At 42.5% G+C, this 13678-nt stretch overlaps 1 pseudogene; it reads left to right on the top strand.

The window, feature by feature from the left end:
• Window positions 1–3162: 3162 nt before the first annotated feature.
• Window positions 3163–3634, top strand: LOC116598164 (annotated as a pseudogene).
• The last annotated feature ends 10044 nt before the right edge of the window (window positions 3635–13678 follow it).

The raw sequence follows: 13678 nt of genomic DNA, 5'->3' as shown, positions 1-13678 counted from the left end.
ATGGACTAGACGATCGCTAAGGTCCTTTTTAGCTCTAAATTTCCACCTTCCCCCAGTCACATTCAAGAGCACAATTCTTTTTTTTTTTTTTTTAAGATTTTATTTATTTATTTGACAGAGAGAAAGAGATCACAAGTAGGCAGAGAGGCAGGCAGAGAGAGGGGGAAGCAGCCTCCCCGCTGAGCAGAGAGCCCATGCTATGCAGGGCTCTATCCCAGGACTCTGAGATCACGACCCGAGCCAAAGGCAGAGACTTAACCCACTGAGCCCCCCAGGTGCCCCACAGGAACATATTTCTGGTGGCATCTACATCCTATCTCACTCCTCCTCACTTCCCACACACAAGCTCCCCTTCCCCCGGAATTTCCCATTCAGAGTCCGTTTTCCAAATAGTCCCAGTTGGTGGTGGGTGAAAACAACTTTTCTATGATACAAATTGATTGAAAACTATCCAGAGAGCTTGTGCTTCAAGTTGTTTTTCCATGAACAACGATGGGTTTTATGAATCCATCCAGATTCTTTAGTCTGGCTTCCCTATTGATTAAATGCCACCCTAAAGGGAGAAAATTTATAAATCCTGACAAAATATCTGTGGACTGATTGGAGTCCTCAAAGGGGCAAAAGTAAAGGGGACCTAATGTAAACCTAGGACTTTAAGAACGGTAAACGTCAAGAGTGGCCCGGAATTTAGGAGACTGCTTGCCATTCCATTAGTTACAGTAATGGAACTGGGAGGTTTCAGAGGACCTGGCATTTCAGATGTGGAAAGAAGGAGGGAAAGCTATGTGGCCTGAGAATGGACATGTGACATGAATTCAGGAAATTTCTGGGGGTAGAACCCAAGATCAGATGGTTTATGAAAAGTTTTAAAAAAGTGTTGTGCATTGTTAAAACAACATTAAAAAAATGTTTTTATCGCCCTCGACCCGTAAGGATGACAAGACGCCCAGTTCGGATGCATCTTCTCTCTCCTTATTTCCGCAAGTCTACACACTTATATACGCTTACATGACCAATCAGCGAGCAGGGTACAGGAGGGAGCGAATCAGGCTGTGCACCTAAACGAACAACTTCGCTAGCAACCAATGCTGTTTACTTCCTCTTTGGGCGTTCTGCTTAGTCTCACTAGGCAATCCTAACCTGGCAACTAGCCAGGTGCCATCTTTTAATGGCGGAGGCCGCCCTGGCCAGGGGCCTGCCTCCGACAGTTTTGACCTAAGAAAACCCTTTTGACCCTTGCTTACACCCTTACAAATAAGCACATTTTCATTTCCCTCAATAGCCATACATTTCCTAATTTCTTAATTTAAACATATCTTGAATTTAAAATCTCTGGGGTTAGGCCAAATGTTAGAAATACAGTGAAAAATATTTTTATACAGTATTGGGATGCCTGGGTGGCTCAGTTGGTTAAATGTCTACCTTCAGCTCAGGTCATGATCCAGGGGTTCTGGGATCTAGTTCTGGGTCATTGAACTGAGACCCATGGCAGGCTCCCTGCTCAGCGGGGAGTCTGCTTCTCCCACCTGCCTGCCTCCCCACCTCATTTGTGTGCTCTCTCCCTGACAAATAAAATATTTTAAAAAATATACATATTACAAGAGCATTTTTGCTTCCACCACTGACAATTTTTAATTTGTCATTGTCTTATTTTTATAAACAACGTGTGTGTATGTTTTTGTATCACTATAAACTCGTGAATTGAAACTGAAATACATTTGCCGTGTGTTATTTCACTGCAATTATTAAGGTTATTGATAACCCTATTGTCCTATGTTTAGGAGGGGGGAAAGGACACTATTCAAGTTGCCTGAGTCATTTTGACATGACCAAACATTGATTTATTTTCTGCCATTTTAGTTTTTTGCCTTTGCTACAATTCACAGAAATGGAATCATACAGTAGGTACTCTTTTGTTTCTGGTTTCTTCTGTTTAATATATTTTTGAGATTCGTCTGTTTTGTTGTATGTATTCTTCTTCTTTTTTTTTTTTTTAAAGATTTTATTTATTTATTTGACAGACAGAGATCACAAGTAGGCAGAGAGGCAGGCAGAGAGAGAGAGAAGAGGAAGCAGGCTTCCCGCTGAGCAGAAAGCCCAACGCGGGGCTCGATCCCAGGACCCTGGGATCATGACCCGAGCCAAAGGCAGAGGCTTTAACCCACAGAGCCACCCAGGTGCCCCTTGTGTGTATTCTTCTTTATTGCCAAATAGTATTTTGTTTTATGGCTATTCTGCAATTTGCTTATCCAGTCAATTGATAAGAACCAAAAGGTTTGTTTCAAGTTTTGCTAATTATGAATAAGATGAAAGTTCCTATAGAAGTCTTTGTAAAGGTATGTGTTTTCATTTTTTTTCTGATAAACATTTAGGAACAGAATTGCTAGTTAAATTGCAAGTGCATGTTTCCCATTGTAACAAACTGCCTAACTGCTTTTCATAGTGATTTTTCATCTTATCCCCCGCTGCTTCAAGCAGCGTGTGAGTGTTCCAGTTGTTGTGGATCCTTGACAACACATGATATTGTCAATCTTTTTAATGTTAATGAGAGGTGGGGATATCTCACTGTGATTTTATATTTATTTATTTTTAAGATTTTATTTATTTATTTGACAGAGAGAGACACAGGAAGAGAGGGACACACAAGCAGGGGGAGTGGGAGGGGGGAAGAAGGCTTCCCGCTGAGGAGGGAGCCCGATGTGGGGCTCAATCCCAGGACTCAGGGATCAGGACCTGAGCCAGACGCCCAAAAACTGAGCCACCCAGGCGCCCCCTCACTGTAATTTTAATTTGCATTCCCCTGATTATTAATAAAATATTAAGCATCTTTTCATATTCTTTTTGGCCACTTATAGTATCTTTGCCCCAACAGTATCTTTCAAAGAATACAATTTTTAACTTTGACAAAACACAATTTATCTTTTTTTTTCATTTGTGGTTTGTGTTTTTCTGTCCTATTTAAGACATCTCTGTCTTTGGCTCAGGTCATGATCTCAGAGTCCTGGGATCAAGGGCCTGCATCAGGTTCCCTGGTCGGTGGGGAGCCTGCTTCTCCCTCTCCCACTGCTGCTCCTCCTGCTTGTACTCTCTCTCTCTCTGTGTGTGTCAAATAAATAAATAAATAAAATCTTTTTAAAAAAGGAAAGAAAGCCTTTTACGAAGATGGCGCCGAAAGCTAAGAAGGAAGCCCCTGCCCCTCCCAAAGCCGAAGCCAAAGCAAAGGCTTTGAAAGCCAAGAAAGCGGTGCTGAAAGGCGTCCACAGTCACACAAAAAAAGAAGATCCTCACATCACCTACGTTAGGACGACCCAAGACTCTGCGTCTCCGAAGGCAACCCAAATACCCTCGAAAGAACGCCCCCAGAAGAAACAAGCTTGACCACTATGCCATCATCAAGTTCCCCCTGACTACTGAGTCAGCCATGAAGAAAATAGAAGACAACAACACACTTGTGTTCATTGTGGATGTCAAGGCCAACAAGCACCAGATCAAACAGGCTGTGAAGAAGCTCTATGACATTGATGTAGTCAAGGTCAACACCTTAATCAGGCCTGATGGAGAGAAGAAGGCATACGTTCGGCTGGCCCCTGACTATGATGCTTTGGATGTTGCCAACAAAATTGGGATCATCTAAACTGAGTTCAGCTGGCTAAATCTAAATACAGTTTTTTCATGATAAAAAAAAATAAAAATAAAAATAAAAAAAGGAAAGAAAGAAATCTTTGCCTACTATTACAATGAATTTCTTCTGTTTTCTTCTAAAAGTTTTTATAGCTTTAGCTTGTGTATTTCAGATAGTAATCCTTTTTTTTTTTTTTTTTTGAAGATTTTATTTATTTATTGGACAGACAAAGATCACAAGTAGGCAGAGAGGCAGGCAGAGAGAGAGAGGAGGAAGCAAGCTCCTCTCCGAGCAGAGAACCCAATGTGGGGCTCAATCCCAGGACTCTGGAATCACCACCCCAGCGGAAGGCAGAGGCTTTAACCCACTGAGCCACCCAGGCACTCGGATAATAATCCTTTTAAAGGTGATTTTTGTGTGTGGTGTGAAGTGAAGGACAAAACTGTTTTGCATATGGATGTGGGATTGTTCTGGCCACGTTTGTTGAAAAACTTTTCTCCACTGAATTATCTTGGCCCCTTTGTTGAAAAGACAATTAACTGTGTATGTGTGGGCCAACTTCTTTTCCGTCCATCTCTATTATCTACCTTTACACCGATACTAAACGTTCTTAATTACTCTATGTAGTAACACTTGAGATCAGATAGTGTTAAGTCACCCACCTGTCTTCTTTTTCAAAATTGTTTTGAGTGTTCTAGGTCTTTTGCATATCCATATAAATTTTAGAATGAGCTCATCAATTTCTGCTAGAGGCTTTTTGAAATTCTGATGGAGATGCATTGACTCTATACATCAGTTTGGGGAGAATTGACTCCTTGACAACCCTGAGTCTTCTGATTGATGATTTTTTTAAAAGATTTTATTTTACTTTTAAAGACTTATTTATTTGAGAGAGTGTGTGCACAGGGGGAGGAGGGTGGGAGAAGCGGAGGGAGAGGAAGACAGAGAATCTCAAGCGGATTCCCTGCTGAGCCTAGAGCCCAACAGGGGCTCAACTTGGGGCTCAATCCCTCGACCCGGAGATCAAGAGCAAAATCCAGGAGTTGGTTGCTTAACCGACTGAGCCAGCCAGGTGCCCTTGATTGAGGATTACTGTTTACTGTGCCATTATTTTAGATCTTCTTAAACTTCTCTCAGCAATATTATGTAGGTTTGCATATTTGATAAATTTATCCTTAAGTATATATAATAGATCCTTGACATTTATGAGAAAATTTTGGTCTTTGAGAACACTCCATCTTTGAGAACCGCATAATGGCATCCAATTTTCTGATGAAATGTTCTTGAAATTTTTAAGCAATCACTTGATCTCTGTTGTGACTGTAACAATATGCTTGAGGAGGAGTAAAGAACCCCAATGCCAGGCTGAAATTTACACCCTATCTAGGCATCCGGGCCTTGCTTTCCTGCTAAATGCTTTGTTTTTGTTGCCCCCTACCTTGAAGAGACTTTCATTCAAATTTCCACCTTATTAAAATTACAAATCCTTCTATCTGTGGATTTTCAGGCTGAATTATGAAGCCAAGAGAACATGGATGTTTCCATCATAGTATGCATCTTCCTCTTTGAATCCTTTGTTTACAAGCCTTCTTCCCTAATTCAATATGCGTTCTAGGCAGGAGCCTTGTCTCCTTTCTCCTTGTAAGCCCAGTGCCAGGAAGTGCCTGGCAGAATGAATATTTTTTGGTAAATGGTGAATGAATAAAGTGAAGGTCAATTTTCAGGCCTCAAGAAAGGAGACCATAAAAGCCGGGAGGAACAGAGGCTGGAGTTAAAGTCAGGAATAAGACTCAGCAACAGGAATCCTGAAAGACTGGAGATGCAGTGGGAAGTTGAAACTCGGGAGTTAACCTGCTGGAGTCCAACTTCATTCTGGCAGACAGTTTCTTTCGTCTGCTTCAAAAGCTGCGTATCCTTTTTTTTTTTTTTTTTAAGATTTTATTTATTTATTGGACAGAGATCACAAGTAGGCAGAGAGGCAGGCAGAGAGAGGGGAGGAAGCAGGCTCCCTGCTGAGCAGAGAGCCCGATGTGGGGCTCAATCCCAGGACTCTGGGATTATGACCTGAGCTGAAGGCAGAGGCATAACCCACTGAGCCACCCAGGCACCCCTAAAAGCTGCATATTCTTAAAGGCAATGTTCAAGTCATCGACATGACATTTTCTTCAGCTCAGTAGATACTTACTGAATGCTTACTCTGTGCCAGGCATGATGCTAACCCATACGGAGAAAAGATGAACAGGGTAACAAGGAACCTCAAGGAACTCAGGGTCTAGTCATAGTTATGGACTGCTTGGGATTCTCTCTTTTCCTCTATCCCTCCCTGTCGCTCTCATTCTCTTTCTCTCTAAAAGAAATAAATAAATCTTTTTAAAAATGTGCTTTTGTGTGTGGAACTTGAGCCACCACCGGTCACTCTCTCCTCCGGTTTATTTCCTCTCCCCGACTCTGAAGGTGGACATAGTCTACCCAACTTCCCTTCACAGTCACTTCCCAAGAAAAGCTGCAAGACCTTTCCGCTTTGCAGATCTTACTGCAAAACCACGAAAAGAAAGCTAACAAGAAATAAGTAAACTAACTCGGAGGAGAAAGTGACAGAGGTGAATTTCATAGTTTGTATAGAAAGAGTGCTTGGTGATTAGTTTGACTGCCTCTATGATGGGTTTGGGAACCTCAGAGACTTCTGTCTTGGCTTTTATTGTTGAAGAATGGGCGTCCCTAACACTGCTCCCCAGCTTCTCCAATCCCCCCACACCACTTCTTTTTTTTTGTTAAGGTCGCTTGATTCCACATCCACGCCACCCTCCTCACAGTTCACTGGGCTCTATCATAATTATTTAACACCTGCCTCTGGCCTCTCCTTTTTTAATTTCCCTGGCTAAGTATAGGCCAGGAGAAGATCTTTCTCCTTCCTTCCCGTCCTTCTCTCTTCCTTCCCTAAGCCCCCAAATGCTCTGGTGCCAGGCATTCAGCCCATGATCATCGTGGTTTCCTTCTACTGTAAACTCTTGGGACTCCTGGGCTCTAAGTCTACGCTGTAGTGACTTGCTTTCTTTTCCTCTTAAAGTCCAGTTTCCTTATTGTGATTTTTGTTTTCTGCTCCTTTTTACGTCTCTAACGGCCTCCCCAGCGTCATCTCCTACTCCCCAAATCCACCTATGCCTCAGGCAGACCCCACGGCTCATTTTCCCATGTTTTTGCTCTGGACATCTTCCACCTTGACTGTCCTTTCCCGCATCCTCTAGCCATGGAAATCCTATTTCTCCTCAAAGCCTTGCTCAGTTCTAATAGCCCTTCCTCTGTACGGCTTTCCCTGCTTCCTCAGCTAGAAGGAACGTGAATGGGTGACAGTCCCCTGCTCAGGATCTCTTTCTTCATGAAAAGGCTATCAGGTTAGGTAGGTAAGGACCTGATTCTCAGAAAGGTGTCACGTTGGATAGCTACTTGCTAAAATATTTTATCTAAGGTGTTAGTTAGCTGGTAAAGTTTAACTTAGGAATATGTGATGTAGTCAACTACAGTAGACAGACTATATCACTGAGAGTCTGGAGGCCTGGATTTGAATCCCAGCTCTGATTCACCCTTCCTTCCTTCTTCCCAAAATGAGGCTGGCCAGGTGATGCCGGGCCCTAGAGTCCGTACTAAATGCACATGGAAATCATTAAAAGACTTTAAGGAAGGGGGCGCCTGGGTGGCTCAGTGGGTTAAAGCCTCTGCTTTCGGCTCAGGTCATGGTCTCAGGGTCCTGGGATCGAGCTCCGCATCGGGCTCTCTGCTCAGCAGGGAGCCTGCTTCCTCCTCTCTCTCTCTCTCTCTCTCTCTGCCTGCCTCTCTGCCTACTTGTGATCTCTGTCTGTCAAATAAATAAATAAAATCTTTAAAAAAAAAAAAAAGACTTTAAGGAAGGTGTAAAAACATCCAATTTCTCTTTGGGGAATGCTTTTTTGTTTTGTTTTCTTTTCTTTTTTTTTATATATATACTTAGCATTTACCATTTTTAGGTGTACAGTTCAGGGGCATTAAGTACATCCCCATTGTTGTGAAATCATCCCCAGAACTTGTTCATCTTCCCAAACTGCCATTTTATAAAATAATAACTCCTTATTCCCCCAACCGCCTACCCCAGCCAACATCAACCACCATTCTACTTTTTGTTTCTCTGAATCCGACTATGCTTGGTGCCTCCTACATAAATAGAATCATATAGTATTTATCCTTTTGTGTCTAGCTTTTTCACTCAGCGTAATACCTTTGAGGTTCATCTATGTTGAAGCTTGTGTCAGAATTTCTTTCCTTTTGGGGCACCTGGGTGGCTCAGTGGGTTAAGCCTCTGCCTTTGGCTCAGGTCATGATCCCAGAGTCCTGGGATAGAGATCCGCATCGGGATCCCTGCTCGGTGGGGAGCCTGCTTCCCCCTCCTTCTCTGCATGCCTCTCTGCCTACTTGTCACCTCTCTCTCCATCAAATAAATTTAAAAAATCTTTTTTAAAAACTGTCTAAAAAAAAGAATTTCTTTCCTTTTTATTATTTTTTTTTTAAAGATTTTTATTTATTTATTTGACAGACAGAGATCACAAGTAGGCAGAGAGAGAGAGAGAGAGGAGGAAGCAGGCTCCCTGCAGAGCAGAGAGCCCGATGCGGGGCTCGATCCCAGGACCCTGGGATCATGACCTGAGCTGAAGGCAGAGGCTTTAACCCACTGAGCCACCCAGGCGCCCCAATTTCTTTCCTTTTTAAAGCTGAGTAATATTTTGTTCTATGTATATACAACCCCCCCCCCAATATTTTGTCTATCCATTCATTCATTCATGGGCAGTTGGGTTGTTTCCATCTTTTAGCTATTAGTGCTGTATGAAGGTACAAATATCCATTCAAGTCCCTGCCTTCAATTCTTTTGGATATATACCCAGAAGTGGAAATGATGGATCACGCAGTGATTCTTTTTCTTCTTCTTTTATTTTTTTTAAAGATTTTTTTAATAATAGCATGAAGGGGAGACAATATATAAGACAATATATAAGGCAATTGCTGCTACAGAGTGTCTCTGCCTGTAGGGCTCTCAAAGGGCAGAGCTCGGGAAGAAACATACCGGCACTAACGTGTATACACAAGGAGTATCACTAACCCTCCACGTATCTACAGAATTAAACATAAGTTCACTCTGATATCTCCCACTATGACCCAGTGCCATATGGTTCATTCTAGTTTACTCCCCTTTCTTCTCCATAACCTCTCACTCCAACAGAGAGAAACCTGGTTCCCACCATCTGCCATCCACATACTTACTTGCTCGTTTCCAGTATCCTTGTATGGTGGTTTAGGGATTGTTAACCCATACCTCTAAGACAAACGACTTTAACTAAAAGGCAAAGCATACATATAATTCCTTTGGTCTTTCGTCTTATGGTCTACGGTCTAGAGTCCCCAAAGGTTTTTTTTGTTTTTTTTTTTTAAGATTTTATTTATTTATTTGACAGACAGAGATCACAAGTAGGCAGAGGCAGGCAGAGAGAGAGAGGAGGAAGCAGGCTCCCTGCCGAGCAGAGAGCCCCGTAGAGTCCCCAAAGTTTTTAAGGCAAGACCTCTCTTTCCCCACCCCCTTCCGTGAAATTATGTCACTTATAATACAGTTCGATTCTTTTGTCCCAACCTGCATTCCATTCTAGGATTTTTCTGTCCTTCTAGTTGATTTTTTTAAGTTTGCATACGTAAAGAGGCACTATTTGTGTTATAAAGTCCTAATTGTTTTGACAGATAGTGCAATGATCAATATGTTTTTTTCATTCATAAACAGTGTGAGAAAAAGTAAAATGAAAGTGAGCAAGGGAAGAGGACAAGGAAGAAGCAAATAGGTGTAAATTATTGGCAAAGTTCCACTTTTTAAGTTAGGCACTAAGGTCATTACATAAATAATAAACAAATAAATAATAGATAAGACCACACACGGACCAATGTTAGTAGGGACATACGTACCAAGGATTATGAGTTATGATTTTGATCAAATTGTATGCGCTTTCTACACCCATCGAGGTAGAAAAGGGGCCATCTGTCATCCACGGAATTTTTAATTGAAAAGGTCAAAAACTGCCCATGCGTTCCTTGATGGATGAGGGGATGAATAAAATGTGGTGTATACATACAATGGAACATTATTCAGCCTTAAAGGGAAGGCGATTCTTTTACAGGCTATAATACAGATGAACCTTGAGGACATGATACTAAGTGAAATAAGCCGGTCACAAAAGGATAAATGTTGTATGAACGGGGTACCTGGAGTAGTCAAATTCACAGAGGCAGAAATTACAACAGTGGTTGACAGCAGCTGGGTGGGGGGTACACGGAGGAGTTAGTGTCTAACAGGCACAGAATTTCCGCTGGGGAAGATGAGAAAGTTCTGGAGATGGATCATGGTGATGGCTGTGCAACAATGTGACATGTACTTAGTGTTGCAGAACCCTACACTTAAAGATGGTTAAAATGGTACATTTTATGTTATATGTACGTTATCACCGTGAAGAAGAAAAGGCAAAGACTGAAGAAACAGGTTTGCTTTTCCCTAACAGGAGTCAGAGCGAACTGTGTGTGGGAATTAAGACAAGGTCTTCTTGAGTTCTTTTACCCCAGCATCAAGGGTGAAGAAGGGTCCCTGCCCTGGCGCATGAACCCAACTAAGAGCACACATCTCTCTGGTCTTCTATCCCATCAGGCGTCAAAGAGGGAGTCCCTACCTCCAGACTTACCCCTGGTTTCCTGAGCAATCTCAGCTTCTTCAACAGGTGTCAAAGAGGAGTTTGCATCTGGTATGAATTTGACCCTCCCCTAACAGGGCCAAGAGTGTACCTGAATACTTGAGAACCTGACCATGACCTTTGCTCTCCCTCAGGCCTTCTACCTGCGTCATCGGAAGCCAAGAGGAGACATGAAGTGGGACTGAGAAGTCAACATCCATAGACTCCCTTACCTCCATTAATGAGGGTGAAAAATGATGCCCACGTATCCACTACCTCCTAGTCCCCAACGACATTGAACTGACTTGAACTTCTGTCTTGAATCCATTAGAACTAATCTCATGATATCCATTACCTCTGTTAATGTCTCAAAAAGCCCATGCAATCCCTTCTATTGGAAGAGACAGTCCACTATGGGTCCTGAATGTCCCTGCAGAGGGAACCAAATTGGAAGACTTAATATCCCCTGATGCTGGGCAGTTTCAAGAGTCACTGAGCAACTAAGTAGGTCAAGGTGAAGGGGGTATGACTACTGTCTGTTTGCTCAACTGTGCCCTTCCAGACCCTGAGGGAGGGGGACCAGCTCAGCATACAAATATGTTGAATCCTTGGCCCGGCAACTCTCAGTCATGGCATAAGCACATGTATACACAGCCTCCATCTGGGCCTGCTGTGTCATCCTGGGGGACCGAAGGACAAAGGGAATCTGCACAATTAGGCTGGTACTCCTGCTGTTGGCTGTGCTGTAAGTACGAAACTGTCTTGCTCTGATCCACTAAGTTTCCCTGTCAGCATTTAGCCACCAAGGAATGGTGCAAACCAACCCCCCTCCTTGCCGAGTTGTCATCTTCGGAGTCTTACTATTTCCCACCTTCCTCTAAGAGGTTGAGGTTTTGAGGTTCTTCCTTCACACTTTATATCCCACAGCCTAATCCCCATAAAGGTTGGCATATCCTCTACCGTGTCCCTTCTCTCACTCTTCCTGATCCTTAAAACTCTCCCACTCTTTACTCTGAAATTCGTGATCCATTATCAGCAAAATCACCTATATTCTCAACTATTTCTCAGATAGTCCCTATATCTTCTTACCCTAAAAGCCATTTCAGGTGGTGGCTTTATTTATTTCCACGACCGTCATGCCTTTGGGTCTGGACGTGGGATAGGTGCTCTGCCACTTTCTGATCATCCCTAGTCTTTCTTCCTCGATAAGCCCAAGATAAAAATCTCATGCTATCAGATAATATCTGTTACCCCTCATAGCTCTGGTGATGTTTAACATCCTCCCCACTCCAATATACCCCCTCATTTATTTTCTAATTTAGCTCCTGGCTTATTCTCCAGAATTGCTCATGTCTTAATTCTTGGTAATCTCAATAGACATTTACATGATTTTTCTAACACCCTGCCTCTCAGTCCCTTGACCACCTCTCCTCTGTTCCTATTGTTCTCCACCCTTTTTCCCATTTTGTTTTATCGATATCCACAACCTTTCATCCGGCCATGCATTTCACTCTCTGGCCACCTGTCACTCTTTTCTGACCACCATATGCTTGTCAGTTCCCTGAAACCCACAGTCTTCAAACCCCCCAGGACCTCCTGTCCTCCTCATACCTTTTCACTCTACTCTCTCCCTTGATGTCCTCTCTCCCCTCCTTACCCAGTTTAAATTCCATGATGAATCATTTTATCAGTACCTCCGTGTGTATTCTAAGTCTCTTACCCTTTTCTTGATTCATCATATTTATCTGGCACAACCACAACTCTGAATACATAAACACTTTCACCTGTTCTGAGAAACTGAGAGTGAATGGAGCAAAAACACAGCCACACTGGCTCGTCCCACTTTACAATCCAGACCATGAATTTTAAGTGTCCCCTTATGCTGCCCAGTGATCATGGTGCAGTATATACATGATATGTGACAGAGTTGGTTCACGCATCAACTCTTCTGGAAAACAGCATAGCCTCTCTCTCCTCAAAACATTTTAATTCCTGCCTAGATCATGACCTTGGCTCCTACTTTCCTGAGAAATTTGAAGCAAAGAGAAGAAGACCACATTTACCCATCTTCCTATGATCATGGGTAAACTCTCTGTGCTCTGCTTTAAGCCAACCCATCCACTGTGCCCTAGATTCCATCCCTGTCATGTAGTGAAGGACATTCCTCCAGCAATTGTCCCTTCTTGTTCCAAAAAGCCTCATTTTTCATTCTTCTTCCGATAATTCTCTTCAGCATACAAACATTTTCCTTCTTCCTCAATGGTTTTCTTCCAGTATCTGTTGGGCTGACTCCTTCACCTCTTTTTTTTTTTTTTTTAAGATTTTACTTATTTATTTGACAGATCACAAGTAGGCAGAGAGGCAGGCAGAGAGAGAGGAAGGGAAGCAGTCTCCCTGCTGAGCAGAGAGCCCGATGAAGGGCTCAATCCCAGGACCCTGGGATCATGACCAGAGCTGAAGGCAGAGGCTTTAACCCACTGAGTCACCCAGGCACCCCTCCTTCACCTTTTCAAGTCTTTGCTCAATGCCACCTTTTCAGTAAAGCGCCTCCTAACCACCCACTCCCCACACCACAGAATCCCTGATCCTGTTGTGCTCTTAGTTTTTTCCATCATATTTGTCCCCTTCAGACACATTTTATAGCTTATTTTAAAATCCTTTTTTTTTAAAAAAAGATTTTATTTATTTATTTGACAGAGAGAAATCACAAGTAGGCAGGGAGGCAGGCAGAGAGAGAGGGTGAAGCAGGCCCCCCACTGAGCAGAGCACCAGAGGCTTAACCCTCCCCAGTCATTCCCCTCAGTAGTATTAAGCTTTATAAAGGCAGGGATCTTTGTTCTGTTCGCTGATGTATCCTTGTCTCTAGAACAGTCCCTGCCCTAGTAAGAGCCTCAGCAAATGTTTGTGGGAACAAGGGGTCACTGAATCTGAGGCCTAAGAGAAACCTCACCAAAGGACATACAACTAAACTGGAATAAAGGGAAATATCTACCATACTCTTGAATAGAAAGATTGAAAACAATTAAGATGTCAACAACTGATGACAAAAATTAAATGAAATTCCACTTAAAGTCCCACTTCAATCTGTAAAAAAAATTTTAACTTCTCCTATATTTTAATAATACACAAAATAGAGAGAATAATATAGTGGTTTCCTATGTTTCCATCCCTTAGCTTAAATAATTATCAACTTACTGCTATTTTTAATTTGCCTTATCCCCCCTCTACATTCCCAGATGATTGATTATTTTTATTTTTCTCAAATTGTTTATTTTGAAGAACTTAAACTTACAGAAGAGTTGCAAGAATCATTCAAACAGGGTACCAG

This window comes from Mustela erminea, chromosome 9 (genome assembly GCF_009829155.1).
Source record: "Mustela erminea isolate mMusErm1 chromosome 9, mMusErm1.Pri, whole genome shotgun sequence".
In the NCBI taxonomy this organism is placed as follows: domain Eukaryota; kingdom Metazoa; phylum Chordata; class Mammalia; order Carnivora; family Mustelidae; genus Mustela; species Mustela erminea.
The sequence above is the reverse complement of the archived record's forward strand: the minus strand, read 5'-3'. Positions and strand labels throughout refer to the sequence as shown.